Source organism: Chlorocebus sabaeus, chromosome 10, assembly GCF_047675955.1.
Source record: "Chlorocebus sabaeus isolate Y175 chromosome 10, mChlSab1.0.hap1, whole genome shotgun sequence".
In the NCBI taxonomy this organism is placed as follows: Eukaryota; Metazoa; Chordata; class Mammalia; order Primates; family Cercopithecidae; genus Chlorocebus; species Chlorocebus sabaeus.
This window is the reverse complement of record NC_132913.1, coordinates 87,291,042-87,309,095: the sequence shown is the minus strand read 5'-3', so window position 1 is coordinate 87,309,095 and position 18,054 is coordinate 87,291,042. Positions and strand designations below refer to the sequence as shown.

Genomic DNA, 18,054 nt, shown 5'->3' with positions numbered 1-18,054 from the left:
ACAAAGGGAAGCCCATCAGACTAACGGTGGATCTCTCAGCAGAAACTTTACAAGCTAGAAGAGAGTGGGGGCCAATATTCAACATTCTTAAAGAAAAGAATTTTCAACTCAGAATTTCATATCCAGCCAAACTAAGCTTCATAAGTGAAGGAGAAATAAAATCCTTTACACACAAGTGAATGCTGAGAGATTTTGTCACCACCAGGCCTACCTTACAAGAGCTCCTGAAGGAAGCACTAAACATGGAAAGGAACAAACGGTACCAGCCACTATAAAAACATGCCAAATTGTAAAAACCATCAATGCTAGGAAGAAACTGCATCAAGTAATGAGCAAAATAACCAGTTAATATCACAATGGCAGGATCAAATTCACACATAGCAATATTAACCTTAAATGTAAATAGGCTAAATGCCCCAATTAAAAGACACAGACTGGCAAATTGGATAAAGAGTCAAGACCCATCAGTGTGCTGTATTCAGGAGACCCATCTCAGTGCAGAGACACCCATAGCCTCAAAATAGAGGGATGGAGGAAGATCTACCAAGCAAATGGAAAGCAAAAAAAAAAAAAAAAAAAAGCAGGGATTGCAATCCTAGTCTCTGATAAAATAGACTTTAAACCAACAAAGATCAAAAGAGACAAAGAAGGCCATTACATAATGGTAAAGGGATCAATGCAACAAGAAGAGCTAACTATCCTAAATATATATGCACTCAATACAGCACCAATATTCATAAACCAAGTCCTTGGAGACTTACAAAGAGACTTAGACTCCCACACAACAATAATGGGAGACTTTAACACCCCACTGTCAACATTAGACAGATCAACGAGACAGAAAGTTAACAAGGATATCCAGGAATTGAACTCAGCTCTGCAACAAGTGAACCTAATAGACATCTACAGAACTCTCCACCCCAAATCAACAGAATATACATTCCTCTCAGAACCACATCACACTTATTCCAAAATTGACCACATAGTTGGAAGTAAAGCACTCCTCAGCAAATGTAAAAGAACAGAAATCACCACAAACTGTCTCTCAGACCACAGTGCAATCAAATTAGAACTCAGGATTAAGAAACTCACTCAAAACTGCACAACTACATGGAAACTGAACAACCTGCTCCTGAATGACTACTGGGTAAATAACCAAATGAAGTCAGAAATAAAGATGTTCTTTGAAACCAATGAGAAAAAAGATACAATGTACCAGAATATCCGGGACACATTTAAAGCAGTGTGTAGAGGGAAATTTATAGCACTAAATGCCCACAAGAGAAAGCAGAAAAGATCTAAAATCGACACCCTAACATCACAATTAAAAGAACTAGAGAAGCAAGAGCAAACACATTCAAAAGCTAGCAGAAGGCAAGAAATAATTAAGATCAGAGCAGAACTGAAGGAGATAGAGAAACAAAAAAAACCTTTCAAAAAATCGATGAATCCAGGAGCTGATTTTTTGAAATGATCAACAAAATTGATAGACTGCTAGCAAGACTAATAAAGAAGAAAAAAGAGAAGAATCAGATAGATGCAATAAAAAATGATAAAGGGGATATCACCACCGATCCCACAGAAATACAAACTACCATCAGAGAATACTATAAACACCTCTATGCAAATAAACTAGCAAATCTAGAAGAAATGGATAAATTCCTGGACACATACACCCTCCCAAGACTAATTCAGGAATAAGTTGAATCACTGAATAGACCAATAACGGGCTCTGAAATTGAGGCAATAATTAATAGCTTACCAACCAAAAAAAGTCCAGGACCAGATGGAGTCACAGCTAAATTCTACCAGAGATACAAAGAGGAGCTAGTACCATTCCTTCTGAAAGTATTCCAATCAATAGAAAAAGAGGGAATCCTCCCTAACTCATTTTATGAGGCCAGCATCATCCTGATACCAAATCCTGGCAGAGAAACAACAAAAAAAGAGAATTTTAGACCAACATCCCTGATGAACATCGATGTGAAAATCCTCAATAAAACACTGGCAAACAGAATCCAGTAGCACATCAAAAAGCTTATTCAATAAGATAAAGTTGGGTTCATCCCTGGGATGCAAGGCTGGTTCAACATACACAAATCAATAAATGTAATCCATCACATAAGCAGAACCAAAGACAAAAACCACATGATTATCTCAATAGATGCAGAAAAGGTCTTTGACAAAATTCAACAGTGCTTCATGCTAAAAACTCTCAACAAACTAGGTATTGATGGAACATATCTCAAAATAATAAGAGTTATTTATGACAGACATATAGTTTGTATGTTTCATATATACACAGCCAGTATCATATTGAATGGGCAAAAACTGGAAGCATTCCCTTTGAAAACTAGAACAAGAGACAGGGATGCCCTCTCTCACCACTCCTATTCAAAATAGTGTTGGAAGTTCTGGCCAGGGAAATCAGGCAGGAGAAAGAAATAAAGGGTATTCACTTAGGAAAAGAGAAAGTCGAATTGTCCCTGTTTGCAGATAACATGACTGTATATTTAGAAAACCCCATCATCTCAGCCCAAAATCTCCTTAAGCTGATAAGCAACTTCAGCAAAGTCAATGTGCAAAAATCACAAGCATTCCTATACACCATTAACAGACAAACAGAGAGCCAAATCATGAGTGAACTCCCATTCACAATTACTAAAAAGAGAATAAAATATCTAGGAATCCAACTTACAAGGGATGTGAAGGACCTCTTCAAGGAGAACTACAAACCACTGCTCAACAAAATAAAAAAGGACACAAACAAATGGAAGAACATTCCATGCTCATGGATAGGAAGAATCGATATCATGAAAATGGCCATATTGCCCAAGGTAATTTTATAGATTCAATGCCATCTCCATCAAACTACCAACGACTTTCTTCACGGAATTGGAAAAAACTACTTTAAAGTTCATATGGAACCAAAAAAGAGCCCTCATTGCCAAGACAATCCTAAGCAAAAAGAACAAAGTTGGAGGCATCACGCTACCTGACTTGAAACTATACTACAAGGCTACAGTAACCAAAACAGCATGGTACTGGTACCAAAACAGAGATACAGACCAATGGAACAGAACAGAGGCCTCAGAAATAATACCACACGTTTACAACCATCTGATCTTTGACAAACCTGACAAAAACAAGAAATGGGGAAAGGATTCCCTATTTAATAAATGGTACTGGGAAAACAGGCTAGCTATATGTAGAGAGCTGAAACTGGATCCCTTCCTTACACCTTATACAAAAATTAATTCAAGATGGATTAAAGACTGAAATGTTAGACCTAAAACCATAAAAACCCTAGAAGAAAACCTAGGCAATACCATTCAGAACACAGGCATTGGCAAGGACTTCATGTCTAAAACACAAAAAGCAATAGCAACAAAAGCCAAAATAGACAAATGGGATCTAATTAAACTAAAGAGCTTCTGCACAGCAAAAGAGACTACCATCAGAATGAACATGCAGCCTACAGAATGGGAGAAAAGTTTTGCAATCTACTCATCTGACAAAAGGCTAATATCCAGAACCTACAAAGAACTTAAACAAATTTACAGGAAAGAAAATCAAACAACCCCATAAAAAAATGGGCAAAGGATATGAACAGACATTTTTCAAAAGAAGACATTTATGCAGCCAACAGACACATGAAAAAATGCTCAACATCACTGGTCATCAGAGAAATGCAAATCAAAACCACAATGAGATACCATCTCACACCAGTTAGAATGGTGGTCATTAAAAAGTCAGGAAAACAACAGGTGCTGGAGAGGATGTGGAGAAATAGGAAAGCTTTTACACTGTTAGTGGGAGTGTAAACTAGTTCAACCATTGTGGAAGACAGTGTGGCAATTCCTCAAGGATCTAGAACTAGAAATACCATTTGACCCAGCGATCCCATCACTGGGTACATACCCAAAGGATTATAAATCATGTTACTATAAAGACACGTGCACATGTGTTTATTGTGGCACTATTCACAATAGCAAAGACTTGGAACCAACTGAAAGTCATGACTGGATTCAGAAAATGTGGCACATATACACCATGGAATACTATGCAGCCATAAAAAAGGATGAGTTCGTGTCCTTTGTAGGGACATGGATGAAGCTGGAAACCATCATTCTGAGCAAACTATTGCAAGGACAGAAAACCAAACACCGCATGTTCTCACTCCTAGGTGGGAACTGAACAATGAGAACACCTGGACACAGAGTGGGGAACATCACACACTGTGGCCTGTTGTGGGGTCAGGGGATGGTGGAGGGATAGCATTAGGAGAAATACCTAATGCAAATGATGAGTTAATAGGTGCAGCAAACCAACACAGCACATGTATACATATGTAACAAAACTGCACGTTGTGCACATGCACCCTAGAACTTAAAGTATTTTTTTAAAAAAAATTTTAGAGCAGGAACAAAAGGAAGTAAAGTACACTTGGAAGAAGGCCAAGTGTGTGACCTGAAAGATGCAAGTGCCCCATCTGACCCTTGATCTGGAGTTTTATCTTAGGCATGCTTCCAGGGTTTGCATCTCTCTTCCCTTGATTTTTCCTTGGGGCAGGCTGTTTGCATGTGTAGTGGCCTGCCAGAACTTGGAAGGGGCCGCAGGTGGTGGTGTGTTTACTGAAGTTGTGTGCATGCTTGTTTGAGGCATTTTTCCTTTGGGAAGAAGGTCATATGACAGTTAAACTCTTCCATTTTGCTTCTTAGTGCACATGCTTAAGCCTGCTCACCCAACTCCTGAGATCTTATTGGGAAGATGCTGATCACCAGCCTTAGGTGTTTTCTATCTTCTAGGAGACAGCCTTTCCCTGGCACCAGCTGCCATGAATTATCATTTTAGAGCGACCGTTTGATAACCACCTGACCATCACCTGATCGCTGTCTGACATTCCTGGAGGGGAAGCCCTCTCCTGCCCTACTCATGTCTGCCTAGCTACCTTCTCTAACAATATCAGACTTAGAAGACAGCGACTCGACCCTCCCAACACATTTTTCTCTGCACTCTGGAAAGGGCATAGCATCATTTTCTCAGTTTCTGAAGCTGTCCTGCAGTTTTCAATGGCCCTGGAAAACTCCCTTTGTCCATGGTCAAGGTGAGAAGGTTGCTTGCATCACTGACATCCTGGACTTCTTGCTTTTTCCAAGGAGGAACCAACCCTCATATAGTCAAAAACCTGCATACAGCTTAATGTTTCTCTTCACATTTATGGGGGTTGCTAGGACTTCAGGTCCCTGGAAACCCGTCTCTTGCTCCTGACCTGGTTTTTGCTGTCCTATGTGTTGTGACTGAATCAGACTCTCTGGCCAGCTGGAAGGTGACAGCAGGACTTAAGATGCTGGTGCTGTGGGGGACATGTGAGGTAGACCGTCCTGCCTGAGGAGTGGCAGTAAAATTTTGAAGGAAGAAACAGGTTTTGAGGGACTTTTAAAGAAAACCTACTAAATTTGATGAGTAATATCTATGCAGTGGGCTGGGCTTGAAAGAAGCAGGTTTTGAGGGATTTTTAAAGAAAAACTACTAAATTTGATGATTGATAACATCTATGCAGTGGGCTGGGCTTGCAGGGAGGGTGATGTGACATGGTGAGGCCAGAGTGGTCAAGTGACTGAATATTGTTGAGAGTGGGAAGTTGGCAGGAGACCAGAACTGAGGCTGACAGTGCAGCTAAAATGATAAAGACAGGCCAGGCACAGTGGCTTACACCTGTAATAGCACTCTGGGAGGCTGAGGTGGGAGAATGGCTTGAGTCCAGTAATTCAAGACCAACCTGGGCAATATAGTGAGACCCCATCTCTACAAAAAATTTAAAAATTAGCCAGGCACGGTGACACACGCCTATGGTCCTAGCTACTCAGGAGGCTGAGTCAGGAGGATTGCTTGAGCCTGGAAAGGGGAGGTTGCACTGAGCCAAGAATGCACCACTGCACTCCTGCTTGGGTGACAGAGCAAGACACTGTCTTAAAAAGAAAACAAACAAACAAACAAAGACTAAGACTTGATTTGCCGTTTTTTTACACCAAATACACACATAGGTGATATTTAATAGGACTGCATTATTGTTATTATTATTAAGAAAGCTTTTTGCAAAGTGAGGTGGCTCCTGCCTGTAATTGCAACATTTTGGGAGGCCAAGGTGGGAGGATTGCTTGAGGAGGGGAATTTGAGACCAGCCTGGACAGCACAGCAAGACCCCATCTCTACAAAAAAGTAAATTAAAAAAAATTAGCCAGACGTGGTGGCAGACATCTGTAGTTCCAGCTACTTGGAAGGCTGAGGCAGGAGGATTGCTGGAACCCAGGAGTTGGAAGCTGAAGTGAGCCATGATTGCACCATTGTACTCTAGCCTGGTTGACGGTGTGAGACCCCATCTCTAAATAAATAAATAAATACATTTAAAGTTTTTTATCTGAAAGTCAATTGTTAGCACATCTAAACATGCTCTCTCATCAAAACGACAGTAGAAAATTTCCCAGGCTAGTCCACAAAAGCCTGTGTAAAATCATAAAGATGGAAGGGAGCTTAGAGATTTTCATGAACAGTACACTAAGGCAGAAAGCATAGTCATTTAGAAATAGGTTCTGAAATCAGATCACATTTATTAACTAGGTAACCTTGTATCTTATTTACTCTCACTGGGTCTCATTCTCCTTACATGTAAAACAGAACAATACCAACCTCACAGACTTGTCATGAGGATCACATGAGATGATGCTGGGTAATGCGTAAAAGCTGAACTGCTTCTTGCTGCCATTACCACACCATGTTATGTTAAAGAAATCTGGGTCTTGCATGAAAAAGTAATTGAGGCTTTGCTGGGTCACCCAGGGGGCTAAGGGTTTTGATGCATTAGTATTTCTATACCCCTAGAAAACCCTAGGGTTGAGACTGTGAATGCACACATGCCGCTATTTTGTCCCCATCATGTGTAAAAGATGAGCATAGGATCTGGAACAGGAAGAATGCTCAACCAGGATTATTAGTCTGACTTCTTCTTTTTGCATATTCAGAAACTGAGGCACAGAGAAGTGAAATGACTAAGCCTATGGCCCCAGCTAGACTGCAGCAGGATGGGAACTAGAAATCAGGCATCCTGAGTTCACAGTCAAGATTTCTTCGTACTGTATCAACTTACTTATCACAAAGGAACTCAAAGGTCAGTGAGCTCAACCTCCCCACTATTTGTGGATAGATGACTGTGGGAAATTGCTCCAGCTCTAACTGGGAATGCCAGAAGATATCCAGTCTCAGCCCAGAGACAAGGGAACAAGGCTTCTAGATGGAGCAACTTTTAGAGGGCATGGGGTGGAGTAGTACCAGGGGGAGGTAGGGGCCTCTGGCAATATTGATTGGCAGAAGGTTCGGTAAATGGTAGTGCTGGGAGACATGTAAGAAGTGGCGTGTCTGTAGTGCCCTTTGCAATGGGGGTTTTGGTTGGGTCAGGGAGGAAGTTCCCACAGGAGTAGCAACAGAGGTTTGGTGGCAGAGGTGGGGGAGGGGCTGACCAGGCTGCCCATTGTCATCACTGTGGACAGGCTGTTCTGAAGTAGGATTTTAATATGTAGGGAACTACAACAGAGTTTACTGTGAAAAAGAACATGATACCTCAGTTAGTCTCTATTATTGGGGCATTCTGTTATAAAATGAGGAGCGATCACGTATTTCGTGAGCATATACTATGTGACAGACATTGTGCTAGGCACTGGACACACATATTCATCGTGTCTCACAAGCCAATTAGAATGGAAGATGTCACTGAGACTCAGGAGAGTCCAGTGGCCAAGAACATGAAAACGTTGGGTGGCAGAGTCGAGTCCAGTGAGCCCAGGCTCTGTCTGACAAAAGCCCAGCTCCTCCCACTGCTCCGTGCAGGTTCACAGATAACTAAGCCCCTGCTAATTTATTAGACCCTCATTCTGAAATTTTGAAATTCATTAGTCTAATTTTCTGCCACACAGAAGTGGACATACTTGCCTCCTTTTTCAATATATCCTCTCTTACAGAATCACAAGTCCTGTTGGCTGTGGGTCTCAGTTGGGGAGAGGTTTATAACGCAGGCATTTCAGTAACTGTAGCACTGGAGATTTTTCTTTTGGAGAGGTGCCGTATCTCTTTGAGTGATGAGATGGTAGGGTGTCGTTTGAAAAAACCAGGAACTTTTACTCTTCCCTTTTCTCTCTAGTATCAACTGCCCTCACCAGAGAAAACCAGCTACCCAGACCCTTTACGCCCTTCCTCGCCACAAAAAGCTACCAGTTATTCAAACAAATATCAATTCAAAGGTATACTATACCCTTATGAGAGATGATAAGTATCAAACAAGTTTTAAAAATGAGCATTTCTTTTGAGCCAATATTTTATTTCTGTGATTTTTACTAGGAAATAGTCATAAATTTACTTATAAGGACAGTCAATTACAATATAAAACATTTAAAATCTTAAGTTAAAAAATCTGTGTCAGACCAGGTGTGGTGGCCCACGCCTGTAATCCCAGCACTTTGGGAGGCTGAGGCAGGTGGATCATCTGAGGCCAGGAGTTTGAAATCAGCCTGGCCAACATGATCAAACTCCATCTCTAGTAAAAATACAAAAAAATAACCTGGGCATGGTGGTGCATGCCTGTAATCCCAACTACTTGGAAGGTTGAGGCATGAGAATTGTTTGAACCTGGGAGACAGAGATTGCAGTGAGCCAAGATTGTTCCACTGCACTCCAGCCTGGGAGATAGATCGAGACTCTTGTCTCAAAAAATATATATATCCATAAAATATACCATGTAATATACAGTATTATTGAATAAAAATAGCAGATAACTCATTTATATATATACAGTTGACCCTTGAACAACACTGGGGTTAGAAGAACCAACCCTCATACAGTCAAAAACCTGTGTATAACTTTTGACTCCCCCAATATGTAACTATTAACAGCCTACTCTTGACCAGAAGCCTTACTGATAACATAAACAGTTGATTAACACATATTTGTATGTTATATGTATTAAATACTGTATTCTTACGATAAAATAAGCTGGAGAAAAGAAAATGTTCTTAAGAAAATCAGAGGGAAGAGAAAACATATTTAGTATTCACTGAGTGGAAGTGGGTCATCATAAACGCCTTCATCCTTATTGTCTTCACAGTGAGTAGGCTGTGGAGAAGGAGGACGAGAAGGGTTGGTCTTGCTGTCTCGGGGTGGCAGAGGTAGAAGAGGTGGAAAAGGTGGAAGGGGAGGCGGGAGAGGCAGGCACATTTGATGTAACTGCTACTGAAAAATCTCAGCGTATAAGAGGACCCTCACAATTCAAACCTGTGTTGTGCCGGGGTCAACGATATTTTTAATTTAATAGACTTTATTTTTCAGTCCAATTTTAGGTTCACAGCAAAATTGAGCAGAAAGTACAGAGATTCCCTCTTGCTCTCCAACTTCAGTCTCCATCACTATCAACATCCCACACAGCAGTGGTGCATTTCTTACAGCACAGGAACCTATACTGACACACAATTACCAACCCAAATCCATAGCTTACATTAGGATTCACTTTGAGCCTTATACATTCTATGGATTTGACAAATGTATATCTTGTGTATCTGTCAGAAATGTTAGAACCAGAGCGACTCCATCTTGAATAGGGGCTGGGTAAAATGAGGATGAGACCTGCTGAGCTTCATTCCCGGAAGGTTTGGCATTCTTAGTCACAGGATAAGACAGGAGGTTGGCAGGACTAGTTTCACAAGATACAGGTCACAAAGGCCCTGCTGATAAAATGGAATATGGTAAAAAAAAAAAAAAAAAAAAAAAAAAAGGTTGGCAAAGCCCACCAGAACCAGGATGGTGACTAAAGCAAACTCTAGTTGTCCTCACTGCTCATTATAACCCATTAGCATGCTAAAGTCACTCCCATCAGCACCATGACAGTTTACAAATGCAACGGCAACGTCAGAAGTTATCCTATAAGGTCTAAAAAGGGAAGGAACCCCTCAGTTATGGGAACTCCCTACCCTTTTCCCGGAAAACTTAGGAATAATCCATCCCTTGTTTAGCATTTAATTAGGAAATAACGATAAGTATATTCAGCCCATGCTGCTGCTCTGTCTATGAAGTAGCCATTCTTTTCATTCTTTTTTTCTTTTTTTTTTTGAGACGGGAGTCTCGCTCTGTCTCCCAGGCTGGAGTGCAGTGACGCGATCTCAGCTCACTGCAAGCTCCGCCTCCCAGTTTCACACAATTCTCCTGCCTCAGCCTCCCGAGTAGCTAGGACTACAGGTGCCCACCACCACACCCGGCTAATTTTTTGTATTTTTTTAGTAGAGACAGGGTTTCACTGTGTTAGCCAGAATGGTCTCGACTTCCTGACCTTGTGATCCGCCCACCTCGGCCTCCCAAAGTGCTGGGATTACAGGCATGAGTCACCACGCCCGGCCTCTTTTCATTCTTTTATTCTTTTACTTTCTGCTTCTGTTGCTGCTGCTGCTTCTGCTGCTGCTGCTGCTTCTTCTTCGTTGTTGTTGTTTTTTGTTTTGTTTTTGTTTTTTTTGACAGGGTCTCACTGTTGTCTAGGCTGGAGTGCGGTGGTGCAATCTCAGCTCACTGCAACCTCCACCTCCCAGGTTCAAACGATTCTCCTGCCTCAGCCTCCTTAGTAGCTGAGATTACAGGCGTCCACCACCACGCCCACCTAATTTTTGTATTTTTAGTAGAGACGGGATTTCACCATATTGGCCAGGCTGCTCCCAAACTCCTGACCTCAGGTGATTCGCCCACCTCGGCCTCCCAAAGTACTGGGATTACAGGTGTAAACCATTGCGCCCTGCCCCTTTACCTTCTTAATAAACTTGCTTTCACTTTGTTGACTCGTCCTAAATTCTTTCTTGCACAAGATCTAAGAACCCTCCCTTGAGGTCTGGATCAGGACCCCTTTCTGGTAGCAAATCCATCATTGCAAAACAATATATTTTTAAAATAGGAAAATAAATGTTAAATGTCAATATTTGTATTTGGATGATGAAATTACAGAATAATAGACACGATATTCTCACTATCGGTATACATTACTTCATAATAAAACAATAGTTTTCAAGAGTCTCTGCTTAGGTAGGGAAACTGAAAGCTAATGGTAAATCTTGCCTTGATTGTTATTGCTAGATAGCAAGAGAAAGTGAGTCCAGCTAAAGAATGAGAAACAGTTAGTTAGAAGGATAATTGATATTTTGAGGGGATAGCATATTTTTCCTGCCCTATCCTCTGTCTTCTAGTAGAAGAAGAAATAAAAGAAGGCTTAGAGAGAGATGATGCACTAGTACTACATGTGAATCATTTAATAGAAAAAAGATGTGATTATCCGCATTAGTAGTTTGTGATAATCTGTTTGTATCTTAATGGAGAGGATTGCCCCAGAAACCTCTCAGGTGTAAAAGAAAATGCAATTATTCTTCAACCTGTGAAAATTCTAACTCTTGCAACACTTGGACTTATCTGCATTATTTTTAATATTCTTAGAGTCATTTCCTACTTGCTAGTCTGCCTTTGCTACAAGATCACATAAGCGATCTCCTCCTGGGGGTACTGTCTGCTGTCCAATACTAGCATTTTAACTATATTTACCCTTTGTCTACTTAGCAGTGATTGTGGTTTTGCTGGCATAGTTTACCAATTTTGCACTTATTATTATTATTATTATTATTATTATTATTTTTAGACGGAGTCTCGCTCTGTCGCCCAGGATGGAGTGCAGTGGCCGGATCTCAGCTCACTGCAAGCTCTGCCTCCCGGGTTTACGCCATTCTCCTGCCTCAGCCTCCCGAGTAGCTGGGACTACAGGCGCCTGCCACCTCGCCTGGCTAGTTTTTGTATTTTTTAGTAGAGATGGGGTTTCACCGTGTTAGCCAGGATGGTCTCCATCTCCCGACCTTGTGATCCACCCGTCTCGGCCTCCCAAAGTGCTGGGATTACAGGCTTGAGCCACCGCGCCCGGCCCTATTATTTTTTTAAATGAGACAAAATATAGGCATAAAAGTGTTGATATGATAAAATCAGGTGTGTATTCTACCTAATATAATTGAAATAAAGATAGATATTTGTAATCAAAATCTATAACCTTATTTGAAAATTCATTGGACAGATCATTCAACTCAGCAATCATAGGTAAAGGAAAAGAATAAAATTAAAGAATATGTACAAACAATGCAATGAGACAAGCAAAGCTATTAATGGCATAAGAATTAGAAAGGTTGAGGCAAAACTATTTGTTGACAGTATGATTATCTCTCTAGAAAACTCAAAAGAATCAATGGAAAAACTATTACAAACAATGAAAGAATTTATTAAACTACCAAATTATGAAAACCAACAATCGTAAATCGATAACCTTCATATATACAAACAACCAGTTAGAGGATACAATGAAAGAGAGGATTCCATTTTGTAATAGCAAAGGAAAATAAAACAAAAACAATGATAAGCATAGATAACAAGAAATATCCAAACCACACATGAGAAAATGTTTCTTAGGGATCAAAATATAGACATAAGGAAATAGAAAAACATACCATGTTTTTGGATAGGAAGATTCAACATAGAAAATGTTAATTTTTTAATTTATAAATTCAATTCAGTTCACATAAAATTACTGATACTATGAGTATTTTTTGCCTGGAGCTGCTTCCAGTTGATTATAATGTACATTTGGAATAACAAGAAAGAATAGCCAGAAAAACATTCAGAATGAAAGGCTATGATGGGGGAGGGGTATCCCTACTAAATACATGCATGACATTACAATAGATTGGAATGACCCTGTGCTTAACGTTGTTAGGTGGTGGCTCATGAGTAGATAGGCACATCAATGAACAGATAGAAAACCCAATAATAGACTCAAATGCATATAAAAATTAGCATATAACAAAAAACATGTAAAATTAGTGGAAAAAAAGAAAATTTTAAATAAGAGGAGTTGTGATAACTAAATTGAAAAAGGTAAAATTGGATCAATTTTTCACACTGAAGCTAGAACAGATCCCAAATGGGTCAGAGATTTGTCTAAACAATAAAACTGTAGAAGTACTAGAATAAAACATGCATAAATGCTTTTATAGCTTGGAAATGGAGAAAACTCTTCCTAAGTATGATTTGAAAACAAGCATCAACAAGGGAAAAAGACTAATAAATTTGATCACATAAAGATAAAAGGTAAAAATACTTTGCATGACAAAGTAAAATAACTAATAAAAAATCCACTAAAAACCTACATCACAAGCAAAATCAATGACAAATGATAAATCTGCAAAAACATTAGCAATTTATATCACAACAGTGGTTGGCAGAAGTTGCAGTAAGCTGAGATTGTGCCACTGCACTCCAGCCTGGGTGACAGTGTGAGTGAGACCCTGTCTGAAAAAAAAAAGTTTGAAAAGCACCAATATAGAAGAAGCCCTCAATAGCATATCTGCCTCAGTCATGACCATAACAACATTAATTTGAATATATATATGTTTTTAAAAAGAGAAAAATTATTTAAAGCTATTTAAAGCATAGTATTTTGATGGTAGAAGGATAGATCTTATGGTAAAAAAAAAAATACTGCAAGTAATCATCACATCCTTAATAATAATATTGTTATGGTTGTTTTGAAATACACACACAACTTACACTTTGTCTGGTTTCTTTTTTAAATCCACTCACAAAAATGTCACATGCAAATGTTACAGGTAAGTTGTGTTAGATATTCAAAGAGCAGATAATTCTAATCTTACATAAGATCTTCTAAAAAGAAAAAAATTGAGAAATGCTCTCCCCTCTTATGCTGGACAGAATAATGGCCTCGCAAAGATATCTACATTCTAATTCCTGGAACCTGGAAATATCTGCCTTAGCAAAAGGACTTCACAGATATAATTAAGGATCTTGAGACAGGGATATTATCCCGGGTAATATCCACGATAATTATCCTGAATTATTTAGGTGAAGCCAGTGTAATCACACATGTCTTTCTAAGTGAAGAGGAAGTAGGAGAGTCAGAGAGAAGGGACGTGACCACAGAAACAGAGCTCTGAGTAATGCGATTGCTGTCTGGAAGCGGACCATGAGCCAAGGAATGCAGACGGCATCTAGAAGATAAAAAAGGCAACAAAAACAGATTCTCTCTGAGAGCCTATGGAATGAACACAGCACTGATGACACCTTAATCTCAGTCAGTGAAATGAATTTTGTACTTCTGACTACCAGAACTACAAGTTAATTCATCTGTGTTGTTTTAAGGCACTAAGTTTGTGGTAAATTACTACAGAAGCAATAAGAAACTAACACATTCCCTGTATCTTATAAAATATTAGCACAGCGCTATTCACAGCGGCCAAGACATGGAATCAACTGTGTACATCAACAGAAGAATGGATAAAGAAAATGTGGTATATTCGACTCAGCAATCCTGTTACTGGGTATATAGCCAAAAGAAAACAAATCATTCTGCCAAAAAGACACATGCACTCACATGTTCATCGCAGCTCTGTCCATAATAGCAAAGACATGGAATCAATCTAGGTGTCCATCAACAGTGGACTGGATAAAGAAAATACGGCGTATGTATACCATGAAGTATTTCACAGCTGTAAAAAAGAATAAAATCATGTCCTTTGCAGCAACATGGATGTAGATGGAAGGCATTATCCTAAGCCAATTAGTGCAGGAAAAGAAAACCAAATACCACATGTTCCCACTTATAAACGGGAGCTAAACATTGGGTACTCATGCACATAAAGATGGCAACAATAGAAACTGGGGACTACTAGAAGTGGGGTAAGGGTTGAAAACTGAACAGTTGGGTACAATGCACAGCACCGGGTTATGGGATCATATGTGCCCAAAACCTCAGCATCACACAATATACCCAGGGGGAAAAAAAACCTACACATGTAACCTATAAATCTAAAATAAAAGCTGGAAAAAAAGAAGAAAATGTGGCGTGTATATATGCAACAGAATACTATTCGTCCATAAAAAACAATGAAATCCTGTTATTTGTGACAACATGGATGAGCCTGGAGGACATTATGTAAGTGAAATAAGCCAGGGACAGAAAGACAAATACCAAAGGTTCTCACTTGTATGTGGAAACCAAAAAAATCAATCTCATACAAGTAGAGATTAGAATAGTGATTACTAGAGGCTGGGAATGGTTGGGGGTTGCAGAAAAAGTGAGTTATTCAGAGGTTGGTTAACAGACACAAAATTACAGCTAGATAGAAGGAATAAGTGCTCATGCTATATAGCATTGCAGGGCGACTATAATTTACAATTTATTGTTGAATGTTCCCAACATAAAGAAATGATAAATGTTTGAGGTGATAGATATGTTAATTATCCTGATTCAATAATTACATATTGTATACATGTATCAAAATATCACATTGTGTGCCACAGTATGTACAACTATTATGTATCAATTAAAAGTAGTAGTAAAAGCAAAAAAAGAGATTAGCGTAATTTTGATACCAAAATAAAAAAACAGCATAAGAAAGAAAATAGATAAGCTGATTTCATTCTTAAGTATGTGAACACTCTAAATAAAACATTGGCAAAACAATGCTAGCAAGTATTTTTTTTTTTAAATCATTATCAAGTTAGGTTTTTCCCAGGCATATGAGGACATTTTATCATTAGAAAAGTTATTAAAGTTAAACAAAGTTATTAAAGTAATTAAAGTAATTCGTCACCATAACAAATTGAAGAAAGGTCACAAGATAACCTTTATAGGTAAAAAAGAATGCATTCAATAAAATTTAAAACACATTTATGATTAAAAACTAAAATCTCTTAAGCCATGATGGAATAATTAGCATCAGATTAGCTCTTTCATTTCAAACAACTATAAAACTGGGTGAATATATTAATTACTGTTTTCAGATGTTGGACAAAAGTGACAAACGACTGTGATCCCTGAGAAAAGAGAATGAAATTGGACGAGCCCTGCAATCACCTGCCTGAAGGCACTTTGCAGATTGTGGCACAGGTAGAGTAAGCTCAAACAGAGCACGGCAATCTTGCTGAATTGGAGAGACAGATATTGGAGTTCAGGACCCTCAGAGTGGCTGGAATTTACAGAGCACAATGCCGAAAAGGAGGGAGCTAAAGCAAAAGAGAGGCCTAAATATTTACTTAGAGGATCCTCTGAGTTTTTGGCAAATATTAACCTGCACATATGCAGAGACTCTACAAGCCTGAGCAAAAAAAGAATGACCAGGGAAGAAATACTAGTGGAGCTACTAGTGAGCTGAACAGTGGAGCTAACAAAGGCCAGGAGGCATTTGAGTTCCAACCAGACAGAGTGACAAGGCTTCATTAAACCCACAGGGCATGTGGTAGAGGCTCCCAAAGAAGCACAACTGACGCTTGCATAAGGGCTACACTATACTCTTCCTAACAAAACTTAAAGACAATTCCTAAAAGTATCAAGTGGATTCATCAGTAACTAAATGCTCCCACAAAAACTCAACACTCTAAAAAAGACAATTATACTCAACAGTGTAACATTCAAAATGTCTAGTATCTAATAATATTAGCAAACATGTGAAAAAGCAAGAAAATGGTACCCTTAACCAGGAGGAAATTTAGTTGACAGAAACAGAGCCAGAAGTCACACGGATGATAGGAGTAATAGAAAAAGACTGTATAAATTGTTCAAGTATTTGAAGAAAAACAGAAACATAGTGAAGGAACAAATAAGGAGTCTCCATAGAGAAGGCAAAACTATTTTAAAAGGAAAAAAAGATTCCACCACAACTTGGCAAAGAAAACGAAAAATAGAAAATAAAAAAAAATTTTAAAGACTTATTACAAATTATGAAGCTGAAAGATAAAATAGCCAAACCAAAATATTGATTGGATAGTACTATTAGCAGATGAAATCGTGCTGAAAAAAAATCAGACTTAAAGACAGGCAGTAGAATCTATCCAAATCGAAGCCCAGAAAGAAAAACAAAGGGCTTATAGGAATAAACCAAGCTTCGTGTCATACGGAACAATGTTTGGTAGAGAAAAGAGAGAAATTGGAGCAGGAAAAATGTGAAAGAAAATTAGGAAAATATTTTGAACTGAAAATAAAAAGACAACATATGAGAGTTTGTAGGTTGTTGTTATAATAATGTTAAGAGGAAAATCTATAGCTCATGTTCTTATTTGAAAAAGACTAATATTTAAAAATAATGATCCAAGTTACCAACTTAAAAAGCTAAAAAAGAAAAGCAAATTGAACCCAGTATCATTAGAAGAAATGAATTCCTAAGGTTAAGAGAAAAGATAAATAAAATAAAAAGCTGACCAACAATAGAGAGAAATCAATAAGCGAAAAAGTTGAATCCGAGCATGGTGGCTCATGCCTGCAATCCCAGTGCTTTGGGAGGCTGAGGTAGGAGGATTGCTTGAGCCCAGGAATTCAAGATAAGCCTAGGCAATGTAGTGAGACCACATCTCTACAAAAATAAAAATAAAAGTTGATTTATTAAAAGATTAATAAAAATAAAAAAACTCATAGGCTAAAAGAAAAACCCAACAAATAACCAGTATCAAGAATGAAAGAGGAATAATTACTATCGATATCATCTACATTAAAATGACAATAAGGAAATATTATGAAACATTTTATGCCAACAAATTTGGCAACTTATATAACATAGAAAATTTCTTGAAAGGCAGTAATTACTGAAATGGACACGAGAAGAAATAGAATATTTGGGTAGCCCTGTATCCATTAGATTTAATGTGTAATTAAAATAAAGTAACAAATTTATATTAAATTAATAAATTAAAAGCAAAGCAAATGCATGCTAGGCCTAGATTGCTTCACTGTTTAATTTTATCAAACATTAAGATACAAATAATAATTTTACACTTTATAATATAGAGAGGAAGAAAAAATTTCAAATTACTTGATGGGGCTAGCATAACTCTGATACCAAAACCAGAAAAAGACATTAAAAGAAAATACAATATTTCTCATAAATATTAATTCAAATCTCCCCATGAAAATATTAACAAATTTAATTCTGC

General features: G+C 38.5%; 1 long non-coding RNA gene across 2 annotated transcripts in view; it reads right to left on the bottom strand.

Annotated features, from left to right (window-relative positions):
* Positions 1-18,054, bottom strand: part of LOC140712678 (uncharacterized) — a 122,575-nt gene that overhangs the window by 1,256 nt on the left and 103,265 nt on the right. Inside the window, exon 3 of one of the 2 annotated variants that reach the window (XR_012094393.1) lies at positions 14,501-14,615. The exons of the other annotated variant lie outside the window; for it this stretch is intronic. This is a non-coding gene — a long non-coding RNA (uncharacterized lncRNA). The remainder of the gene's footprint in view (positions 1-14,500; positions 14,616-18,054) is intronic. 2 annotated transcript variants of the gene reach the window in all.